Below are 24,375 nucleotides of genomic sequence, written 5' to 3'. Positions count from 1 at the left end.
ACACTTCACAGCATCAGCACTAGCTGGGGTGGTGCCTCTGACCTGAAATGTGTTGTCACCTGGTGCTGTGGAGGGATTGACTCACCCTGACCCAGTCCTAGATCAAGCCAGCCAGCAAGAAGACGCGAACAGCAGCATTGAGGCACAAGGGCAAAATACCCATTGATGCTGGAGCGTGACATGCCCCATAATAACAATGCCCAGCTCTTAGGTAGCACCTCTCATCCCAAGAGCCTGGTCAGCACCATAAGCCAGGGCAGGGGAGTGACCTGCCTAAAGAGAAGGAGCTGAGTTGAGAGCTCAGGTCTGCTGACTCCCTGGCCGGTGCCCTGTCCACTGGACCATGCTGCCCTCTGGAGGAGGGGCCCAGGCCAGGCTCGAGGTCACCGGCAAGACACACTGGGCTGAAAACTGGAGGAATTGCAGTCTGTATTATCCTGGCCCCTTGCCCTTAACCACAAACATGCACTAAAAACAAAACACCCTGAGAGTGGAAAATGTAATGGGAAATGTTGCAGGGTTTGTGTACCATGCAGCCCTCTGGGATCTCAGGTTGAGTGCACAAAGGGCCGCACCTGTCTGGCTGTGCAGGGAGAGAGCAGAGAGCGGGTTGCTGGGTGTGGCACACAGATCCCCTTTGCTGGCGCACCTGTGCATGCTGCCGCCAGCCGGGGGGAGTGTCGTGGGCAGTGAGTGACCCACAGATGAGTTTCCTTTGGAAACCCGCCTGCCTGCCTGGCTTCATGGACATTGGTACGCGAGGGGCCCGATGCTCCTCTCAGCCATGCCAGTGTCCATGCCATTGTTAATGGAGCGAGGGGGTAAGACCAGTGTGAGGTCAGACCTGGGCCCACAGTGTTCACTCTCTAGCCAAGGGGTAGGCTGGCCAGTTCAGGCACTGGGCCGGTGCCCCAGCATGCTGTGGGATACTGGGATCTCCTGCAGCTTTTAGAGGGGCTGTTGGGTGCTCTGGGATGGAGGTGTTTGTGCTCTAGCAAAGGGCTGGGAGTGGAAGAATTCTTTCTTGGTTTTCCTGTACCGCTCTGACCCAATGCACTGTGCCCTCAGGACAAGTAGCTGACCTCCCTGGGCCTGCTGGTCCTCTTACACTGGTGTGGAACTGGTGTCACCCCTTTGACTTCAGTGAGGTTACTCCCAGTTCACAATGGGGTGAGTGAGAGAAGAATCAGGTCCCCTGCATCTCACTGCACCCAGCAAGAACCTCTCCTGGTGAATAATAAACCAGCCATGGGGCTATGTGTCTACTCAAATTTTCAGGGGCAATAATCCGAATGGCAAGGAGGAGGGGAGGGGTGCGGGTCTCTTTCTCTGCATGCGTCTGTGTGTGTGTGGTGGGGGAGGGATCCCCAGTGCTGGGTGCAAATAGGATTTAATCCAAGCTGTACATGTCAGGAACCAGCATTAACCTCCCTTCCCTGAGAAGCATTAGCCGCCTGTGTGATTAGATCCTATTAGGAAAGTGGCAGTGAATGTGCATTTAGCCTTGAATTTTCCTCTGCAGCCAGAAAGGTTGCTTGTAATTGGCTTTCTGTAGCCCATCTTCTTACTGCTGGGAACATTAAAGGGTGACGTGGAGGACTCGGGAACTCACAGCTTTCTTTGTAATGGACTGAAACACTCTCCTCCAAGCGGCCAGTGTCTCCTTGTCTTTGAGCTGCAGATGCCTGGAGGATCCCAGCCCTCCCAGTGGAGTAAGAGATTCGCTGTAATTCACTGGGGCATGATGACTCTTCCCCAAAGAGTGAGGACCCTGCCTGCCCACTAAAGAAATTAAAAAAGGGGTGCAGTATGTGGGGGAAATCCCCTGGCCGCAGGGCATGCCTGTGCAGCTCAGCTGCTGCTGCTTGGTCCTTCACAAGAGCGGTGGGAAGCCAGCTACTGAACTGAGCTCGGGAGAGCTGTCTGTGATGCACTGCCCGCCTCTGGAACCAGCACCGGGCGGGGCTCTGGCCGGGTCACGAGTCTCCCTGTTGGCTCATGGTGCTTCGCACCCTGGCATCTCAGAGCACTGTACGGCGTGCTGCCAGCAGACCAAGGTGCAGTCACTGCATGCTTCAGCCTCACAAGTGGATTGGCTTCTTTTGGAGGTAAGTGTGGGTTCTGGAATCCACCATCCGGCAGGGGCTCGGCTGGGGCCCTCATAAGCTGGGGCACTGTCGGAACCAAACCCAGATCCCACAGGTGAACGATGAACGCTTGAGCCACTAGCCACCTATTCCAGGATACAAAGGGCAGGGGTTGAGCCCACTCTGGAAGCAGCCCAGTGGATCAGTGCCAGTGGGAGCCCCATCCCAGGTCCAAAGTGCAGTTTCCCATGGGCTAAAGGGTGGGATCGCTTTCTACTTGTTCTTGACTTTGGCTGGTAAGTTTCTATCAAAATGTTTCTCCTGTGTGCAGTTTCTGCAAAAGTTTCCCCCTGGTTGAACCACGACGCTGCTTCGTGGGAGTCACCAGACCGCAGTGCATCATGGGAGATGACGTAATCCAGCCAGAGTGTGCGCTCCTGTGGGTGGGTGTGAGCCTTTGTGTGTGTGTGCACCTCCGTGCAAGCCTCTGTGCATGAGAGAGCATGGCCTGGGCGTCAGTCCACCCCTGCGTGCGTGCGCCCACGCGCTTGTGCGTGGGCCACTGAGACTTGTCCTTTAATTAACCCCAAGGACCGACATTCTCCGTCGCATCCTAACAATGTGACGGTGATTCACATTTGGGGCCTGGCGGGGTCCCTTTACCGGTTCTGCTGCACATCAGCGCTGTGGCCCTGTGCTAGGGACACAAAGGCAGAGCCTGTCGCCTGTCTGTTCATCCAAGCGATCACATCCAGGTGCACCCCGGAGTAACAGCCGTTCAGCGAGCTCATGCACCTTCCCCGAAGGGGGCGGCTGACTGGGCTGACATGCCAGGTCTGCTTTTCCCCTGCTTGGCATCTCATGTCCTCACTTACACCTGGGCCAAGTGGGTGTGCAGTGCAGCCAGACCAGAACAGCAGCACGTTGCACCGGCTTGTCACAGCTGTGAACGAGGGATTCGGCTCAGCACCTCAGCCCGCTGAGCATGCAGGGCCAGCGAGTGCTGCGTGGGCAGGTGCTGGGCAGCGCCCAGCTCCGGGGAGCAGGGCCTCGGAATTCTGGCACTTGCTCTCTGGCCACAAGGTGGGTGAGCAACCCCAGGGACAGAGCGAGGGAGGGAGAGTGGGCTGGCGTCAGCAGGGAGAGGGTTAACTCTCTCTCCTGAGTAGGGGAAGGCCACAGCTGTACGCCCTGAGTGTGGAGATTACCAGGGGGCAGGGCTGGTCCAGCTGTGGTGAGTTAGGGATTTACCCCAGATCACTATAAGGGGCTTGTGCTGGGGCTTTTCAGCCTCTTAAGAGCAGTGGTTTTCCAACAGGGGTATGCAGAGATCTTCTGGGGGTACATCAACTCATCTAGATATTTGCCTAGCTTTACAACAGGCTACATAAACAGCCCTAGTGGAGTCAGTACAAACTAAAATGTCCTACAGACAGTGACTTGTTTATACTGCTCTATATAGATGCTGAAATGTACGTACCATGTTTATATTATGATTGATTTATTTTATAATTGTAAGATAAAAATGAGAAAGTCAGCCATTGTTCAGTACTAGTGTGCTGTGATGCTTTTGTCTTTTGTTTGATTTCATAAGCAAGTAGTTTTTAAGTGAGGTGAAACCTGGGGTTATGCAAGACAAATCAGACGCCTGAAAGGGGTACAGTAGCCTGGAAAGGTTGAGAGTCCCTGTGCTACAGGGAGCATGTTAGCAGGAGAAGCTGCCTCTGGTGCACTCAAAAGGGGGGCTGTGCAAAGGCCCTAGCCTACATAAGCAAGGGTTCAAGTATGTGTAGCTACAGGAGGCTCCTGGAATCTTGGTTTTAAACCCAGGCTAGGCACTTGGGGAAGGGTCTGGGAGCTCTCCTGTGGCTTTAGGGATGCTGGGGGGTGATGTACACACCAATGCTGCACCAGAGCCTTGGGCTGAAAAGTGAAGCAGAAGTATTAGGCTGAAGCTAGAGGGGGGATTTAGGGAACCAAAAAGTCATTATCTGGGTTAGAATTTGGGCAGGCCACTGACCTTAGCAAACTGATTCTTGTGAAAAGCATCAGATCAGACTGAAAATGCTCATCACACAGCTGGGTCAATGAACATGAAAAGCCTGTCTTAAAATTACAGTGTTGGAGAGCCTTTGATTTAAAGCTGTTTTTAGCAGCCCCTGCCACTTTGAATTTTGTGGAGTGGCTGGAAAGGGGGGGCTGAGACAGCAAGGCTGGCTGGCAGGTTCACATCACATCCCTTGTGTGTGAAACCCAGGGACTATTCACTAGTAGTGAATTAAGCCAGGTATCCCATTAGACCCCCAAATTTATCTTCAGGTGGCTTGTGCATGACAACTCTGAGCTGGGCTATCAAACATCAGAGAGGAAATAGCTGATCATCACTAAAGCTGGTGATCCATTAGCTAGGGAGTCAGATATATCCTAAAAAGAAAAGGAGGACTTGTGGCACCTTAGAGACTAACCAGTTTATTTGAGCATGAGCTTTCGTGAGCGTAGCTCACGAAAGCTCATGCTCAAATAAACTGGTTAGTCTCTAAGGTGCCACAAGTCCTCCTTTTCTTTTTGCGAATACAGACTAACACGGCTGTTACTCTGAAACGAGATATATCCTAGGGGCACAATTAATGTATGGCTGTCACAAGATAAAGGTAGCGTTTTTGTTTGAAATAGGTCAGGCTAGTTGCTCTTCTAAGGTGCTAGAGAATGATACAGACACTGGACGGCAAGCAAAGGAGAAACAGCAGCTGTACACCTGTTCCATGGCTCTGTAGAGAGCACACCTGAGGTGGGGGTGTGACCACTGAGCTCTTTGGAGAGAGGACACCATGTAACACCGCAACCAGGAAGAAGAAGCATGAGGCTAGGAACTGGGAAAGTCTCTGTGTTTATCCCAAATCTACAACTGATTTGGTGTGTGTTTGTGAGTCACTAAGATTTTGTGTGTCAGTAATAAAGCTTGCTGGGCCTGACAGACGTAACTGACACCAGGTTTAGGTGCTGTCCTAACTTCACTGACCAGTGAAATTACACGGGTACATTCAGGGGTTTAAATGAGAGCAGAATCTGTCCCAATGTGTTTGCCAGCCCTGCAGGTACGGTGCGGATCCATTAGTTAAGGGCTGTGAAGTGCCATGTAAGAGTTTGCATTCAGAATCTTGCCGTTTGTGTCACTTCTGCACACGCCCTGCAGTGGTGGCAGATGATGAAGGCATGGGGCTGTGTGCGCAAAGTGGAGATGGTCTGAGCCTTGCCAGCTGCTGGGGGGATGTAGTGGTCATGGCTGCTGTCCTACAGGGAGGAGGGGAGGTGATGCTTCCGTTGCCAGGGGGCCATGCTAGAGATGCTGGAGACAAGGAAAAGCCACATATGGGTGCCTGGGCTCCTCCTGTGCATACAAATGCATTTGCACACACACATCTGTGAGGGTTGTGTGAACACTGGATAGAGGCGAATAGAAGAGCCATGTTTCTGTATGTTCTTTTAATCACCCTATATAATTCAGTCAAGGGTACTGTCTCGGCTGTAAAATTCTATAGAATGTCTAAAAATAGAAACGGATCATTTTCTATCAAATTCTAAAGACTCTGTCATTTCTAACTAACCCAATTATATAAACTCTATAGAATCATAGAAATGTCAGACTGGAAGGGACGAGTGGTCATCAAGTCTAGCCCCCTGCACTGAGGCAGGAAAAAGAAACCTAGACCATCCCTGACAGGTTTGTCCAACCTGTTCTTAAAAATCTGTAGTGATGGGGGTTCTACATCCTCCTTTGGAAACCTGTTCCAGAGCTTAACTAGCCTTGTAGTTAGAAAGTTTTCCCCAATATCTAATCTAAATCACCCCTGGCTGCAGATTAAGCCCATTACTCCTTGCCCTGCCTTCAGTGGACATGGAGAACTCTCGATCGCTCTCCTCTTTGTAGCAGCCCTTAGCTGAGTTGAAGGTTGTTCCCAGGCCCCCCTCAGTCACTTTTGCTAGAGACTAAACATGCCCAGGTTTTAACCTTTCCCCAGAGGTCAGGTTTTCTAAACCATTTCTCAGGTTTGTTGCTCTCCTCTGGGCTCTCCCATTTGTCCACAACTTTCCTCAAGTGTTGTACCCAGAACTGGACACAGGACTCCAGCGGAGGCCTCAGCAGTGCTGAGTAGAGCAGGACAATTATTTCCTGTGTCTTACGTACAACACTCCTATTAACAGACCTCAGTGTGATATTAGTCTTTTTCACAATTGTGTAGGACTTTGCCATAAGGGAAGAGTGAACATATGTACAGCTCCATGAGAGAGCCTGTGTGTGGCTTCACGCATACACAAGAACACAAACATACACACATTGCAAAATAGCAAAAGTAGATGGTTGATGCAAAGATACCAGGCTCATGCATGGACTATGGTAGTATCTTGACAAGCTGTGCTCCTGGTATGTTCTTTGTATTAAAACTGGAATAATAGATCCTTGCATCACAAGCGTGCTATCTTTGTACTCTTGCAGGCTCAAGCAAGCATATTGACACACACACACACAAGAATATACTCTGTGCAGAGGATTTAGGTACCTTTCGGTTTCATTCTGGGCCTGATGAATTTTGTAACTGATTTTTCTAAATGTTTAGCAGGGAAGGGAAAGTGCTCTTCTGGACAGTATGAGTGGTTAAGAAAGATGGGCTCTGAGTAGGGTCCCCTGTGGCCCCCTCCATTTTATATTAGTCTGATTAGATTAGGGATTCCGTGGGTATTAAATCACAGACTGAGAGTGCATTTGTCCAGATGCTATTTCCTGAATCTCTTGCCTTCTGCCCATAAAAGCCCTGGTGTGCAGCAGAGAGCAGCAGGCCCATCATATTTTATTGCTCTGAGATGACATGTTGGAAAAACAAATTGTTTTTAGAAGAACAAACCAAAAATTGTAATCTAATAACAGCTGATCTTCTTGAAACAATGTTCCTGCTAACTGCGCAATTTCTGTGCACGGCGGAATTATGCATCTAAGAGGGACTTCATCTTCCAGGAGGTTATTGCTCCTCTGGGCCCCAGGAACATCGTCTCTGAAGCAGATAAATAGCTTCAGATCCCTAATACAAATTTAATTTATTTCTCCTAAAACTTACATCCAGCAGCCATTCCACTCAGGCTAGAAGAAGGAAAGGTAACATTTCCCCTGGAAATCAAACTTTGAACCAGATTAAAAGTGATTATTTCCTCTTGAAGCTGTATGGACAATTTTGTTGGCTTTTATGCTGTTTACGCATTTCCAAGGAAAATTCCATTCAGAAGAGGAGGGGAAGATGGTAGACCCAGTTTCATTCCTGTTCCCAAGCATTTGAGCTACAAGTTGTTGCTCTTTTTAATCCTAGGCAGGAAGCTAGAAGGATAATTTAAGTGGTGCTGGAGGGAAGGGGGCATAGATGTGGAGAGGGAAAGAAATAGATAAACATGCACATGGGGCAGTCGATTCACAGCAGACGCATATTGCTGTGGAAGAGACAGATAACATTTCCTCTAGGAAGAAAGAGGCTAATGGGTTCCTAAAAGCATTGTGAAGAAAGTGATACTTGGTCCCACATGTGAAATAAATCTCTCTTGGTGGCCATAGTCATGCACTTACCCCAGTTTACTAGAGAGGAATGAATACCAGAAAAATTTTCCTAAAAACATTCAGATCCAAAAGCAAATTTCCGTTTGAGTGGGTCTGAACCCTTTTTCATAGATTTAAGGACAGAAGGGACCATGATCATCTAGTCTGCCCTCCCACATAGCACAGGCCAAAGAATTTCACCCAATAAACTGCTGTGTCTCTTTTAGATCAGTGGTTCTCAACCAGGGATATCCCTGGGCATATGTAGAGGACCTCCAGGGAGTACATCAACTCATCTAGATATTTGCCTAGTTTTACAACAGGCTACATAAAAAGCACCAGCAAAGTCAGTACAAACTAAAATTTCATACAGACAATGACTTGGGGTACACAAGGCAAATCAGACTCCTGCAAGGGGTACAGTAATCTGGAAAGATTGAGAAGACACTGTTTTAGGTTATGCGTTTGCTCGTTTCCTGGCAAGTCGTTCCAATAGTTAATTACCATCGCTGTTGAAAAGTTTTGTTCCCTTTGTGTGAACACTTGGGCAGACATGCTTAATTAGCAAGAACACTCAGAACAATGGAGGATTCGTTTTGAAAGCTCCTCAACTGCCAACTTCAAAAATGTGCATATGATTCTAATTGTCAATTTCCAGCTCTGTTAGCCATCCAGTCCCGGAACAGAAACACTGTCATGTGACTTGGGTAACTCACACAGTGTAACTGTACTGTTGGAATACTAAATATTCTCAACTCTCAACGAAATAGTCTCTGTTCACAATGGAATTCTTCATCTTTAGGCATTGGACTTGCCTGGAAATACTTGCTGGCTTTCTATCTTAATTGCTTGCTTTCCTGCACATTTTCCCTTTTTAAATTCCAAAGCTGGCAGGTGCCCTGTTCGAGGGGAGTGCCAACGCTGTTCCAAAGATGGCCCAACCAGCAGAGCTGCGTGCAGGACAATTGAGCAAAAGGATGGTTCAGCGGTCAGAGCACACTTTACCTCTGTATCTGGCACTGGTGCAACCACTGCTGGAATCCTGTGTCCAGTTCTGGTGTCCACTCTTCAAGAAGGATGCTGATAAATTGGAGGGGTTCAGAGGAGAGCCACAAGAATAAATAAAGGATTGGAAAACAAGCCTTTTAGTGATAGACTCATGGAGCTCAATCTATTTCACTTAACAAAGAGAAGGTTAAGGGGTGATTTGATCAGTCTATCAGTACTTACCTGGAGAACATATATTTGATAGTGGGCTCTTCAGTCTAGCAGAGGAAGGTAGAACACGATCCAGTAGCTGGAAGTTGAAGCTAGACAAATTCAGCCTGGAAATAAAAATGTATATGCCTTACCAGTGAGGTTAATTAACCTTTTGAACAATTGACCAAGCGAGGCAGATGATTCTCCATCACTGACAGTTACTAAATCAAGATTGGATGTTCCAAGAGAGCTGCTCTGGGAATTATTTTGGGGCACGTCTCTGGCCTGTGTGATACAGGAGCTCAGACGAGGTGGGCGCAATGCTCCCTTCTGGCCTGGGAATCGACAAATCTATGAATGAATCACGAGCCTAAGACTTGGGAGACCCAGGTTCAAGTTCTTACTATGCCACAGACTTCCCTGTGTGACCTTGGACAAGTCCCTTAGTCCCTCTGTGCCACAGGTCCCCATCTGTAACTGGGGATACTAGCCCCTAATGATGAATGCTTTAACACCTGTGAAGTCCTCAGATATGGCGCGAATGGGAGCCATATAAGAATTTGAGAGAGCTCCGTAGGGCTCAGTGTGTGCTTAATGGACAGTTCTGGACAAATAAATCCTTGGTTAATGCACAGGGCAAAGCAGGAAGCAGCAGTGCAGTGCACACAAGCCTGCTGACATGCCCCATCCCTCACCCCCACAGGCGAACTTAGTCAGGCCTTAGTCTCTCAGCTACAACTGTCCAGAGACAGGACACATGAATGCCAAGGGAGTATTGTCGATTTGGGAACAAGACGGAGACCCAACGACCTCATTTCTTATAGGCCTCCAAGGGCCACTTTCAGTCGCTCCGGATACAGGCTGGATTTGAACTGGTGGCCGCAATGCGAAAGGCTTTCTAACCCCTCCTAATCTCCAGAGCCAGCCAGTGCCCAGCCCAAGTGCTGTTCTTGATGCAGTGGAGATTTAAAACAACCCCCCATTTTACAGCTCGGTGTTGAGTTTCCACATCAGAGCAAGGGAAATTTTTAATGCAAAATCAGCATGGTCCTTGTTACTAAGTGACGGGGACAGGTAATGTGTTCTCACAATCACTAGGGCAACTCTTCTGAGCAAGAGACCCAAACCCAGTTCCATGCCTGGGGTGTGCTGGAAAGCCTGAATGACCCTCTCCAGGAACCCATTTTCACAAGGGACTTGAACCAGCTCTGCATTGACTTTCTATAGAATCCGTCTTTTCAACCCTTGTCATGTCACTGTCCCTTCGGGAAGCAGATGGACCCTGCTCTTGGCTCCATTTCCACTGACGGTACCTTTGCTTTAGCATCGTTCGGTCTCTCAGACTCACCGTTTCTCAGAACGAAAGGGCGTAATTTCCTGGCAGGGAGATAACTACTGGGGAAGCTGGATGCCCTCCCCCACGAATTAAGGGTGCAGTAGCTACCCAACTCCTTACAATCATCTGATTGCTCAATAGCATCCAGCTACCACTTCCAGACCCCTGAGCGTTCTTACTTCTCCTCGGAGATGGTCGTGCTTCCAGGGGGAAAAACAAACATCCTTCCCTGCCCGTTATTTGTACAGTTAGTCATGCTGCCCAGAATTTCTAGTTGAGATCATCTCCCTTCGTCTCACTCTTTCTCTGCCCCACTTCCCTCTTTACTCTCTCCTGATGTATGTGTGCGTGTAAATCTCCATCCTGCGCTTGCAACCCTGAATCACAGTGATCAGTTACCATGGAGATTACTGTGATGCAGCACTGGTGACTTTATCCAAGCGCCTGAGGAGGCAGAAAGGAGAGATGGCTGTACACACCAGTAATTAAAAGGAAGCCCTCCCCTCATTGTCCTTGGCCCAGTGATCTGGAAGTTCACTGGCTCAGTGCAGGGCATGTGAAGTCCACAGAAGGGTTAATTTGTATGAACTACTGCAAACTCCTAGCCCCGGGGTCCTGACCTCCGGTATGATCAGCCCAAGAGTTTGTTCTGGTGATTTAATGCTTCCATCTTGCTATTATGCTGGAGGGTTCTGGTGGAACAGGAGTGTTCAGCCTGCTTCTCAGTTCAGCTGATCACTTATTTTGTTCCCAACTCGCCCCCAGCTGGTTGGGAAATGGAGGAGGGAGAATCAGAAACAGTTTTGCAAATTTTGTTTGTGTTTTGTTGGAACTTTTTGATTTTATTGAACGGTTCTGAGCCGCGATACTCGCCAGCAGAGAGGCTATCCCATGCACAGGGATCAGGACGGTACCTGCATCTGGAGAGGCTGAACCGCTAGGGAGAAACTTCCCCCAGAGGCAGGGTATTCCATAACTGCCTTGTACCTTCTTCTGAAGCACTTGGTTCAGGGCATGCCGGAGACAGGACATTGAACTACATGGGCCACAGGCAATTCCTATATTCTGCTGTGTTTGAAAATCTTTAGCCAATGCCATCCAAGAGGATATAAGTTATACTAATACAGTCTGGGAGAGGCACCATATAAGCTACCACTAATTAGTGGTGTCTTTCCCAAACTCCCCTTTTGTAAACCTTTATTCTTTTATTTGTTTGGATGTGTTTGCCTGGCATCATAGATGATGTTATTCCATCAGAATATTTCTCTGACTGCAGCAAGTTTCATCTTTGACGGGTGATTTTGGGTTTTTTTCAGGCAATTGTTAAACTTGACCTCATTACATTATTACTATGCCAGTGATGCTCAGTTAGTGTACAAGACCTTCACTCATTTAGCAGTTTTAATTCAGTATGTTCCCTTATCCATTACTCTCTGAATAAGCAAGGGCATAGAGAATGAATTAGTTGGGTCTGAATTAAGATTTAATTCATTTTTAAAACTGCCATGTGGCTCTATGCATTTGTCCCTATTCTTTTGTCTCTTGTAAATTCTGGTCAGGTTCTCACGTGGCACCTATCTACAAATGATCCAGTGTGGCTAGCACCAAGTGCTCAAATGGTGCCACTTACAGGTGGGGTTGTGTGTAAGCAAGATAAAGACAGATGCCAAGAATTAACTCTGACACCTCTGTATAACATTTCTTGTTTTTATTTACAATAGCACCTTGAGGACTCAACCAAGAGCATGACCCTGTTGTGTTAGGTGCTGTACAAACCAAATAAAAGAGCCCCTGTCCTGATGAACTTGCATGCTAACTATGCAGTCATTAGACTTCTCCAGTACATTTCACTAACCAGGGCTTCCCTAACTTAACTTCTCCTACAGATCAGTGTCCCTCCAAGAATTGCAGTTTATTGTTCTCACATTAGTTTTAATGAATCCTTTACTTTTATCTAGCACCTTTCATTCAAAGAGCTCAGTGTTTTTACAGACCGGAATTAAGGACTTGCATCCTCTCCCAACCCTATAAAGTAGGTCATTATAATAATTCCCACTTTACAGGTGGGGAAATGACCTCACAAAACAGGGATGTGGCTCTGGGTCACACAGTGCCAGGAATATAAGTTAGAACTCTTGATTACCAGTTGCCGGTTCAAAGTAATTCATGCTTCCTCTCTCTGCTTGTGTTAGACACAACAAAGTCTGCTAGTTTTTCTTTAAGTGCTGCTTTGCAAAAGAATTAAAGATTTCGAAGCCCAAAAGGTTGGCAATGCAGTGCAGAGGAGATACTGTGGTATTTGGACATTTGAATTGTAAAGTTTTAGTCAACTTTCACACAGGCAGGATGACCACAGATATCTTCTGTTTTCACCAATGATTGTGCAAATATTAGAGTTTGGGACAGGTTCCGGAGCCAATCCCTGACAACCTGGGATCATTTTGTTGTATTTTGTTAAACTGGTTCACTGTCTGGCTGCCAGAGACAGACAAAGTGGTGCTTTTCCTATCAGAGATCTCATCACACCGCAGCCTTGCCAGACCGTGGTGAGCCACAGTTAGCAGAGTCCAGGCTGGAAAAAACGTCCCAGGGAATGATCATTCAGAGGTATTAAGGGGCACTGACGGAGTCTGCTCCCAGTGTGAAGCTGTATCTAAAAGGGCTAACGTGTTCCTTGGCTCTAAGGATAGTGAATAGGAGCAGAGAGAGGCTTTTACATCTGGCATTGGTGAGACTGATATTGGAATCTTGCATCCAGTTCTGGTGTCCATATTTTTTAAAGTATGTTGAAAAATGGGAAATGGTGCAAGCAGGAGGCACAAAAAATGATTTGATGGCTGGAGAAAATGCCTGACAGCAAGAGACCTTAAGAGCTCCATCTGTTTAGCTGATCAAAAAGAAGGTTGAGAAATGACTTGATTGTAGTGTCTGAGGACCTTTATGGAGAGAGAATACCAGGTCCTAAGGTGCTCTTTAGTCTAGCGGAGAAAGGCAGAACAAGAACCAATGGCTGGAAGCTGAAGCCAGAAAAACTGAAATTAGAAGCAAGGCCCACATTTCTAACAGTGAGGGTGGATAACCACTTGAAAAAACTCCCAAGGGAAGCAGTGGATTCTCCATCTTCCAACGTCAAGCCTGGAAAATGCTTTGGCCAAACATAAGTTATTGGGCTCCTTACAGGGGTAGCTGGGGGAAAGGTAAGGCCCTGTGGCACGCAGGCAGCCAGACTAGACGATCTAGTGATCCCTTCTGTCTTCACGCTGCTAGGAAGCTATGAAGAGCACGTGTGGGGCCCCAGGACTGCATTAACTGGGATGTGCTGCAGATCGAGTGGCAAGCGTTTGTGTAGGGCCAAGCATGGATGAGCAGAGAGGGCTGCACGTCTGAAGTGTATTGGAGTGTTTATATGATGCCTGCTTGCACTATGCCTGGGCCCACCTACTGCTGCTGCTCCAGGACTCTCCTAAGGTCTCGGTTGCCAAATAAAACATTTTGTTTTAGGATTAGAAAACCTAAAAGTAAGTAGAACTGATGGCTCTGAGGCCTGTCTAGCACTCTGCTAAATAGGCAGCCAGAGACGAGGAATCAGCTGCCGCCACAGCTGCCTGTGTGCCTCAGTGACTTATTTCTTGGCTTCTTGTTCTGCTGACCTATTCTCATGGGCACCAGTCTGCTCTATTCTGTACTGGTGTTAGTAACAGATGAAGCTAGCTGGGGAATCAGCTGACGGTTACACCCTTCTGCATCTTGCTGCCATCTGCGAGGTGGGACAATGGCCAAAATCGCTTAACAGACAGACCGTGAAATCAGAGAGGAAAAATCTGAGCCACAGCCCTACTTTTCCTGTTTGTTTTGAGAAGTTTTTGCCTCCGCGCCACCATGTGAACATAAGAACGGCCATAATGGGTCAGACCAAAGGTCCGTCTAGCCCTCTGTCCTGTTTTCCGACAGTGGCCAATGCCAGGTGCTTCAGAGGGAATGAACAGAACAGGTAATCATCAAGGGGCACGTTCGGAGGCTCTTTCCTTTCCACTTTCCTTTATTGGAATAGAAAACAGAAAAATACCAAAGGCCAGGGCTGAAAACCTGCTCGCACTGAAGCTAACTGCAACACTCCCATTGATTGGAATGGAGCCATGAGTGTCACTGAAATCCTCAACGGGGGTAAATTGGCATGGCTCCTTCGGCTTCGGTGGAACTATGCAGGTTTACACCCGCGTTAGTGGAGCTATTCGGATTTACACCAGCAAAGGGTCTGGCTCAAAATGCAGAGGAAAAAGAATCCCACAAGCAAATTATTGGACAGACAAATGGTAATCAGTAAAGATCTTTGCAGCGGTAATACGTGTTGAGAGCATGCATTTTATTGCTGTCCGCTGAAATGATGCAAGAGGCTTCCTGTCTGCAGACGGGGCCGTAATGGACTCTCCTGGGAATAAATACAAGGTGTGATCTGCCGCTGAGCTGGGAAAAAGTTAGGGGTTCTCATTTTTTTTATTCTATTGTTTCTAATATAAAATAAAACATTGAAATGGAGAAAAATTCCAGTGAAATTCCAGCAGAGAGCCCTATGGCTTAAGCTTTCACGAGCGAATACCCACTTCTTCAGATGCATGCGTCTGACAACGTGGGTCTTCACCCACGAAAGCTCATGCTCCAATACGTCTGTTAGTCTATAAGGTGCCGCAGGACTCTTTGCCGCTTTTACAGATCCCGACTAACACGGCAACCCCTCCAATCCAGTGAAATTCCAGTTTGCCTGCCAATCTGCCAAGGCTTTCAGTAATGGTGAGTTATAGGACTATTTACATTAAGTCTCCTCCTCCTCTCCAGAGACCCAGCAAATCTAAATGTCACCCTGAGATAATGGTTACGCCAGGATATTTTATTGCACAGAAGAGATAATAACACAAAAGCATAGGACTAGTTACAGAAGCCCTAATCTGGTCCCACCCCCTGTTTACAGGGTCCGGGAGGAGACACAGTGTAACTGATTAAGGTGTCATGTCATCCCTAACAATAAAAAAGACTGGATGTTTTCTGGTCATGCATGTGGACCCATTATTTCTCAACTCTTCTAAGAACTTGTCTTGATATGCCAATGTCAATTTATCTCCCCTCCCCACTTTTTTTTAACTGGAAACTGCCAAATGAATGTGTATCCGAATATGGGACATTTTTCCAAATAACTGATTTCCATCAAAGATCTATGTGAGTACTGAAGGCAGTACAGTTAGGTACTATTGCAAAACCCTGCCAGGATTTTCTTTTAATGAGGAAAGAGCTCTCTGGAGCAGCACTTCGGGACAGGGGTGTGTGTGTGTGTGTTTTCAAATGGAGTGTGTACCCATGCTGTCTTTCGAATGTCTGTGTTCAAAAAGGAAGAGCGTATTCATGCTGTCTTTTGTTTGGCCACAACACTGCATTTTTATTGTTCTTCTGTCCAAAAAGGCAAAAGTTGGCCTTAGGATGCAAACAGAAGAGCCCTTACTCCTTCCACCTCGCCAGTGAAACTTAAATGTCTAGTGCCAGATTCTGCCTTTCCTTACAACCCATGCATCCCAGAGGGTTCCAATGGGACAAATTCTTCTTAGTTACCCTGCAGTAAATCTGAAGTTACCCCCACTGACCTCAGTGGATTTAGTCTAGATTTACACTAATGCCACTGAACACAACTTGTCCCAGTGGCTTGACATGGGGTGTAAGCCAGAAGAGAATACAGCCCCTGGTTTTTAATGGGCCCATTGGTATCTAACCCTCACCTAGGCTCTTAGAAAAATCACATGAATCGTAGCAAGCGTTGATAAAAATCTTTGACTTTTATCTCAGATTTTATCAACACCAGACAGCTCCATGATTTCTTTTCTCTCCCCTTGGGGGCTTCAGAGCGTCGGGCCCAAGTCCAACCCCACCTCTTCCCATTTGCCTCATCCTTTCTCTGCATTACTGGTGCACAAACCCAGAGCGCTGCCTTAACATTGACCAGCCAGCCTGCAAACCTAGCCACCAAATTCTGTGCATGAGACCTTGTAGGCCAGCTGGCATGGAGCTGGGGCCAGGATCCCAGAGAGCAGCCTTTTCCCCACTGGCTGTCCAGCACTGGAAGGTCACAAACCCTAGGACTTTGGAATAAAATATCAGAATAACACCTTGTTGTGGTTGTGTTTGACCCCTCCCTGCCAGTTAGAAGCTGGTCAGGAACAGACCTTCCCCCTACAGTGTACTACCAGAAACACAGCTACCCACTGGATCACACAGCTTGACTCCTCTCCCCACGTGGTGCATGCAGCAAAGCAGAACTGGACCAGACTCTTAGTGTAAGAGGGGTGTAAATTTGGCCTACCTCTGTCCACTGTGGCACTACGGTAATTTACACCTGCAGAGGATCTGCCTCCTTGGTTCTTGTGGTGCCCTTGGGAGTTATGCAGGTTTTGGTCCATCGTTGGCTCAAAGGCCAGGGGCTGATTTTTCCAGGGGCTGAGCCCCTACAATACCAGATTAAGCTAATGAGATCTCTGGGTGCTGCACACTTCTGAAAATGCACTCTGGCTCTTGCTGATTTCAGGGGGAAGAATTTGAGGCATTCCAATGCTGTCTAGCCAGGTGCCCCCCAAGAGAAAGCCTTTCCCTGAGCCCCTCTTCACTGTTTTATTCCGTAACGTTAGTGAGATGAACTGACACCTCCCTAATCCCTCTTTCGCTCTGGACCCTGTATTGTCCTCGGACAGTGGCTAGGCAAGAAAAGCCTTTATAGGACATTTACCAAGTTCTTTTCCAAAGTATTTTCCTGACCTCTGAGGAGCTCCTCAGAACATTTCCCAGCTGACTGCTTTTCCCAGTACCTCCAAACCAGATATCTGATTGGGGGCAGTTTTCCTGAGGGACTGAACCACAACTGCTGTCTAGTTTGAAAAGGGCTCTTTCAGAGCGGTTTATAAACATTCCCTTTTTACTGAAGCATCCTGAGGGCTAATGCTGCTTTTAGCAGAGGCTCTCAGAGCACTTTATACACAGTAAATTAAGCCTCACTGTGCTTGTGTCATTTGTGAAATAGATACTGTTCTATCCTTTTTGCTGCTGGACAAACTGAGGGTAAGAGGTTAAAGCAGCTTGCTCAGAGTCACACAGCAAGTGGGTGGAGCTGGGTATACAAGTCAGGAGATCTGACTCCCAGTCCCCATTCTCCTCCTACACTGATCAGACAATTATTGACTATTTATTATTGGATTTCCTTAGCAGCTAGGAGCCCCAGCCATGGACCAGAACCCCAGGGTGCTAGGTGTTGGACAAACCAAGAACAAAAAGTCTCTGTCCCAAGGAGTTTACAATCTAGCTGTAAGACGAGAAGTCAGATGGTTACAGAAAGACGGCAGAGTACAGGGAAACAATGACACGATATTGATCACCATGCCAGACAGTGGTCTTGGCACACCAGGAGCCTTGCGGTTGTCAAATTTCCGGTAGGCACCACAGCAAAGGAGGGATTTTAAGGAGGCTTATTCAGTAGTGTTGCGGGTGTTTCTGGGCACCTCTGCCAGGTGGGAGGGGCAGCCTGGGAGAAAGCACAAAGGTGATTGTTTGGAAATGTAACAAGCGGGTGCTGGAGCTGCCATCAGGGAGGCTTGGCAGAGGATGTGGCTTTGCGGCCATTCCTACACAACGCAGCGTTTAACAGAAAGGACTATTCTTCTGTGCAGCCCTGGTGTCATGTTCTTGGTATCATAAATAACATCCCAAAGGGTTGTCTCATGAGCCTCTGCCTGCCACCTTCAGTCTGTCTGAAAGTGGTACTGTGCGTGGATCCCACAGGTACTATCCAGCAGTTGTGTTCATTAGCAGAGCTAACCTCGGACTGGTGCTGAAGCAGAATGTCTGACCCTCAGCCTTCACCAGCCTGGTCTGGATTTCCTCCATTTCACCTGGGAAATGTAGTCATGAAACCACTTTCCCTTAGTGCCAATTATAGCATAAACTCTTCAGGGAAGGGACGGTCATTTACTCTATGTTTATCCTGCATCTAGCGCAGCGGCACTCAGAGATGGTGGGCCTGGGGCTTCACAGATGTTCAGAGGAGTGTAATTTGGCTCTAAAGAAGCCATTGTGCTTTTTGTATGAGAAGGGGAGGGGATGGGTGTCCTTGACCAAAACTCCCCCTCCTCTGATGCTCCTTGTTTGCCAGCCCCTGTTAGCCCCTGAGGTGGCTGCAGGTCAGTGGTGCTTTCGGTTGGAAAGGACTGTGGACTCCTGTGGAAGGAAGGATGCTACAGAGCTGCAACATGAGCTCTCTGGTGCTGACTGCAGGTCCCATGGATGTGAACTTCGTAACTGGCCTGGCTCTTGGTGAGCAGGAAGCCTGTGCTGCTCTCCCACGCCCGCACAGCTGGGTGAATATTAGTTGATTTGCAATGGTCTCGCCTTAGTTTTTTAATTCACTGACTTCACCGAGTTTCATGTGCACTGTGCCTGGGTGGTGCGTGTCCCATTCCTTACGGAGGTCAGTGGAGTTACCTGGGCACACCACGGGCTGCACTGATCGCCGTTCTTACACTTCCTTTCACACACCGCTGTCACCAGAGGATTACACAGACAGCCCAGGGCCCGCCTAGGAACCCAGGAGAGGCTGCAGGGCTGCAACAGGGCTGAAGGCCGTTGTTTTCCATTCCGGTCCCTGTGAAATGATCCTTCTCTTTTCCGGAGGAGGGGCTCGACTGCTTTGCTCTCCAGAGTATCTCCCCCCCAGTCTCCCAGCGCCGGAGCAGCCTTGCGTGAGGCGCACAGAAGCGGCCCGGGCAGCGGCACGTTCCCTGCGTTCATGGTCTGGTTTCTGAACGCTGCTGCTACATTGGTTTTAAAGAGGGGAACGAAGGAGGGGCTGCAGGGTGTGTAACAAGCCATCCACTCTGCCAAGGGCATCTAAGAATCACACTCTGGAGCTTCCCCATAACTGTAGGGCCTGTGGTTAGCTCCCTCCCCCCTCCTTTGGCTCCGGTCACTTTTTTCCTAGTTGGGGGGAGGGGGGGAATCAATGTTTCCTTCTTTTATTGTTTCCTCCTTTCTCCCTCGCTCACACTCTCCCCCCCCCCAGCGCCAAGCAACAGATTATTGCAAATTCCTCCCACCCCTGCTTGCGAATGCCCCTTTGATCCGCCTTCCCCTTCCAGCCCTCCCTCGCTCCCAGGCTGGCAAACGCGCACGTGCCCGGGGTACAGCCAGCCAGAGGGGGCCGGGGGCTGCGTGTTTGCAGCCAGCGAGGAGCCATTCGGCAGCTGACGCCGCGGCAGCCTGGCTCCCCATGTGAGCCGCCCGCCCAGCCCGGCTCTCTCCCGCCCCGCGCACACGCAGGGCTCCGGCCCGGGGGCTTCTGCTCACGGGAGAGGCGGCGGCAGCGGAGCCCCCCACGGTCCCGCCCCGGATTCGGTCGGGGACTGGAGGTAAAGGGCGGGGAGCCCGGGGAAGTTTCCCCGCGGGTTCTGGGCGCCCGGCGGTGGGGCGGGAGCTGGGACGGCTCCGCCCGCGCGTCCCCCGGTTCGCTGCTGTTCTCCGGCCCGGTGCTTCGGGGGCCGGCCGGCGGCGGGGCAGGCAGTGGGGCTGGGCGGCGGGGGTTTGCCTGGAGAAGGCGCCGCACGCCCAGACCTCGGGGCGGGGGCCGCGCAGGGAGCTGGGGGCTGCCCCAGTTCATGGGCTGAGCCCGAAAGCCAGCTGGGGGGGTCCGAGCCGCCACCCCCAGGGCGCCGCGTTCGGGGGGCTGGTGGGGGGGAGGAGGGTTCCTGGGGATTCTAAGTGGGGAGCCCCCCCGGGTTCCGGAGCCCCCCCCGGGTTCCGGAGCCCGCTGGGCTGGAGTGGGGAGCCCCCCCCCGGTTCCAGAGCCCGCTGGGCTGGGGTGGGGAGCCCCCCCCCCCGGTTCCAGACCCGGTTCCAGAGCCCGCTGGGCGGGGTCAGTCCAAACCCATCTCCCCTTGCTGGTATTTTAGCTTACATGTAAGCAAGCCCCCCGCCCCCATCGGGGTCTCCCCCGCCCACCATGGTCTGTCTGTCCCGGGGGGCAGCTGGTCCGGGACCCAGCCCCCCATGGAGGATTGTCAAGCAAACTCTGGAGCCGCGGCTGTTTACAAGTGGCGGGGAGGCGGCTGGCTGGCGCGGTCCGGCTGCCGGCGACGTGACCTGGGAGTTAACTAGGAGCAGCCAGGGCCCTGCTGGCCATGTGTCCTGCCCCAACACCCCGGCCCCCACTCCCCCGCAGCCCCCCCCGATTTACAGCTCCTGCCCCCAGCAGGCAGCCTGCCCCCCCCCCCGTCCAGCCTGCAGATTGGCCCCCCATGCTCCCTCCCACCAGGGATTCACCCCCTGCCCCCAGTGGGCAGAGCTCCAGTTCCCCCTTTGGGAGGCATGGGGGGCATGCATTGTGCCCCCTACCCCTGGTTGGGAGTTGGGGGGCATGCCTGGGAGGCGTGCATCCCTCCCGCTGCCCCCCTTGTCTGCAGGGCAATGCTTTGTCGGCAGCTTGGCCTGGGCTGGCACAGGAGGGCGCCGGGTGCTTGGAGCAGGCAGCCTGCCGGAGCCCCATTGTTCACCGTGCGTCCCCCTGGCTGCCGCCCACCCAGCTACTTGTTGGCGCTGCGTGTGCACATGTCTCTGTCTCTTCTTTTCATTGTGAGTCCTTCCATTCCAGGCACGTGACCTGCCTTGTCGTTTCCATGCCAACTCCCTGGTACCACGATTCCCCCTCTCTCACATGGTTGCCTGGATACCAGTTATCCCTGCCTGGTATGGAAGGATGCTCTTGTCTTGCCTGCTCCCCTTCTCCCCTCTTTCACAGGCAGCCACACAAGCGTGTGGACACCCGTACAATCCAAGGGCAGAGATACCTTAAAGATATCAGTGCTAGGTGGATAGTCTCACAGGCATCCTCTAGTGCACACGTACAGTGTGATCCGCTTCCACACACTCATACGAGCATGTACACACAGTCACTCTCACAAACACAGGCACCGTCTTGCACAGTCTCTCACACACACACATCTTGCATACTCATCCAGACATATGCACAGACAGCCTCCCAGACAGCCTCACACATGCACACACCTCTTCTCACAGTCACAGACATCACTTACACACCCTCACATCCACTCACACACACCTTCCCATACGCACAGCCACATCTGGAAAGCAGTCCTTTTAATCTGATTTTAAAAAAAAAATCCCCCTTGTCTAATTGGGTGTTGTAATGCCCGTGGATTTGGAGAAGAGCAAAGGAGCATCTAGTTGTGTATATCAAAATGTTTTGAAATACATTTTCTTATGTTATTAAATATTTTAATGAAGCTGCAGTAATATAAACAAATCAAACACTTTATCCCACAGAGGAAAAGGGAGGCCCTATCTATCTCTAGCTACATCTTTAATTAAAGAGTCCTGAAAATTGTATCTCTGAATCCATCCAATAGAGTTCAAATCCGGAAGGAGTGATTTGCAGGAGGGGCAGTGACAGGTGGCATATCTGGATCTGTATAAGCTTTACAACATGAAAGAGCAGCCTCTGAAGAAATGTTTTCAAAGCTGCATAAGGATTATGACTTATGTTAGCTTCCCTTGTACCATTTCAATGTTGTTTGGAGGTGTCATTGTGCCCCCTGTTCTCAACACGACATGAAATTTCTACTCCTGTAGGTTGTTTTCACTAGCACCTAACTCTGTGTTGAAAACAAAAAGAAAACCTTATTAAACAGAGGGAAACTCCCGAGAATTAAATTCCTTTTCCCATATGGAAAATGTTTCTGCAGAAATACTGTGTGGCTTTGAGTCGAGCAGCAGGGGAACAGCAGCTGAGGAATGACAGATAACATTTTAGATTCAGAGCTGTTCTAGACGCTGCAAACCAAGGACAGTAGTTGCTAATTCCAGGCTGAGGGGAAATGTATAAAACAACATTCATGTTACAATGTCCTCTGTAGACTCGCTGAGGAATCTGACTGATGTGGGGTGAGTTGGTTGCCATCTTGTTGCTATGAGATTTTTGTTTTACTTTTACGTTTTATTTACATGTGATTGCTTGACACATGCCGGCCTGGATAAAATATCGCACATAGATGTGAATTTGTCAGTAGTTTAAACTTCTGTAGTGGGGACAACTTTCATGGAGGATAAGTCCATCAATGACTATTAGCCAGGATGGGCAGGGATGCAAAACCATGCTCTGAAGTGTCCCGAGGCTCTGTTTTCCAAAAGCTGGGAATGGGCGACAGGCGACGGATAACTTGATGATTACCTGTTCTGTTCATTCCCTCTGAAGCACCTGGCATTGGCTGCTGGGCTACATGGGCCATTGGTCTGACCCAGTATGGCTGTTCTTATGTTCTTAAATATGTCAAACTAGAAACTTAAATCTGTTCCTCTCACATGTTTGCCCTCAAGATGTTTCTTTCCATAATTGCAAATTATCCAAGGACTGGTCCTGGCACTTGCTCAGGCTGGGGTGCGAAGTGCTACTCCCGAGGGCATTCTGTGCCAAAAAATAAAAATTCTGTGCACAGTATTTTAAAATTCTGTAAAATTCTGCAAATTGTATTTGTCAAATAAATGTGGAGGATCCACCATGGCATTGGGGACCACAGGCCACTGGATGAACAGAGATGGGAGATCACTGTGCAGCTCCCACCAGGACACGGACTCAGCAGTGAGGCTGCACCCATCTCTGACACAGCGCAAGGACCCGACCTGCCCCAGAAACATTCCAGGGCCCTGCTGCTCCGTGCCAGGTGCAAGGCAGGATCCAAGTCCGGAGGGTGTTAATGTGGGGGGATCCAGGTGTTGGTTGAGAGGGTTCTGTGTGGCGCAATCTGGGTGCAGGCGGCTCAGTGAGGGGTCTGGGTGTGGGGGGAGATCTGGATGCACAGGGGCTTGTTTGGGGGTTCTGGGTGCAACAGTAATGGGACTGTGCAGCAGGTTCACATGAAGGTGGTTGGGAATCAGTGGGTGGGAGGGTCTGGGTGTGGGGGGGGTTAGAGCTTGGCTGGGTGTGGAGGACTCAGTGGGGGGTCCAGATGCTGGGGGAGTGGGGTGGGGATCCATGTGCAGCTGGTTGGGGCTCGGTGGGGTGGGAGTCTGGGTGTGGGTGGCTTGTTGGAGTGGTCCAGGTGCAGGGGGAGTGGGGCTCATCGGCGGGGGGGGTGTTTCTGAGTGTGGAGGGTGAGGCTCGGCGGGAGGGTCTGAGTATGTGTGGGTCTGGATGCATGGGGGTTGGGTGCATGGGGAGCAGTTCCCTGTACAGGGATTCCTCCCCCTTCAGCTGAGGAGCGATGGGTGCAGGAAGCGGGGGTGGGCGGAGTTTGCAGGGCCTCCTGCAGCTGGATGAGAAATCTTGGGGTGAGTCCGACCTGGCCCCCGATGCCGTGCAGGGCAGGAGGAAGTTCCGTCCTGCCCAGCCGGGACTAGCAGCTGAGCCCAGCGCAAGGGTAGGAGCCACCAGCCGGGTCTTTCCCAGTCCCGCCCCCTGCTCTACAGTGATTTACCTCTCTGCGGGCTGCCCTGGGCACCTGAAACATTCCGCTGGGGAGGGTCATTCTTGTGGCTTCCCTTTGCTTCCCTGCCAGGAAGTCATTTTTCTGCGGGGAAGCAAATAAATCTGCAGGGGACATAAATTCTGTGCATGCGTAGTGGCGCAGAATTCCCCCAGGAGTAAAGTTCAAAGCATGATTATAATCAGAACCAGCCAGAAGAACTCAGGAATGAGGAGATGTGTGTATCTGTCTCTATGCTGGCTGTGCTGCCATTAGTGCTAAGGAGATGGAGTGGGGAATTGTCTCTCTCCTCTGTCTGGTTTTGTTTATATACATGCAGTTAAAAGCAGCCATTCCTTTTTAAAATGAGAGCAAATCACTTTGGAGGGGGTGGCAAGAGTGTGGATTCTTTGACAGGTTGTTAACTAAGAAAGTATTCCAATATTGTCAATATCAGCAAGGGGGTAGAACTAGCATACCTTAGGCCTTTACTTCACTGCTTCCCAGGACATAGATATCACAAACCAGACTGTATCAGGTAACATTTATTAGTATTATTTATTTATCCATTATTGCATGACACCAGCAGTTCGTGGTCCAGAGATCTCACCATCCAGGATTTAGCCAATATGCAACCGTTGAGTAAACAGACAAATGGGGAATAGCAGGAAAAGGTAG

At 49.8% G+C, this 24,375-nt stretch overlaps 1 protein-coding gene across 1 annotated transcript in view; it reads left to right on the top strand.

Moving 5' to 3' along the window:
- Window positions 1–19,610: 19,610 nt before the first annotated feature.
- Window positions 19,611–24,375, top strand: part of FXYD6 (FXYD domain containing ion transport regulator 6) — a 55,152-nt gene continuing 50,387 nt past the window's right edge. The window contains exon 1 of the mRNA XM_077839752.1: window positions 19,611–19,632. The gene's annotated coding sequence lies outside the window, so the exon portion shown is untranslated. The remainder of the gene's footprint in view (window positions 19,633–24,375) is intronic.

Source organism: Eretmochelys imbricata, chromosome 22 (assembly GCF_965152235.1).
Source record: "Eretmochelys imbricata isolate rEreImb1 chromosome 22, rEreImb1.hap1, whole genome shotgun sequence".
NCBI classification, from domain to species: Eukaryota; Metazoa; Chordata; order Testudines; family Cheloniidae; genus Eretmochelys; species Eretmochelys imbricata.
Note: the sequence above shows the minus strand (reverse complement) of the source record. Positions and strands in the feature narration are given on the sequence as shown.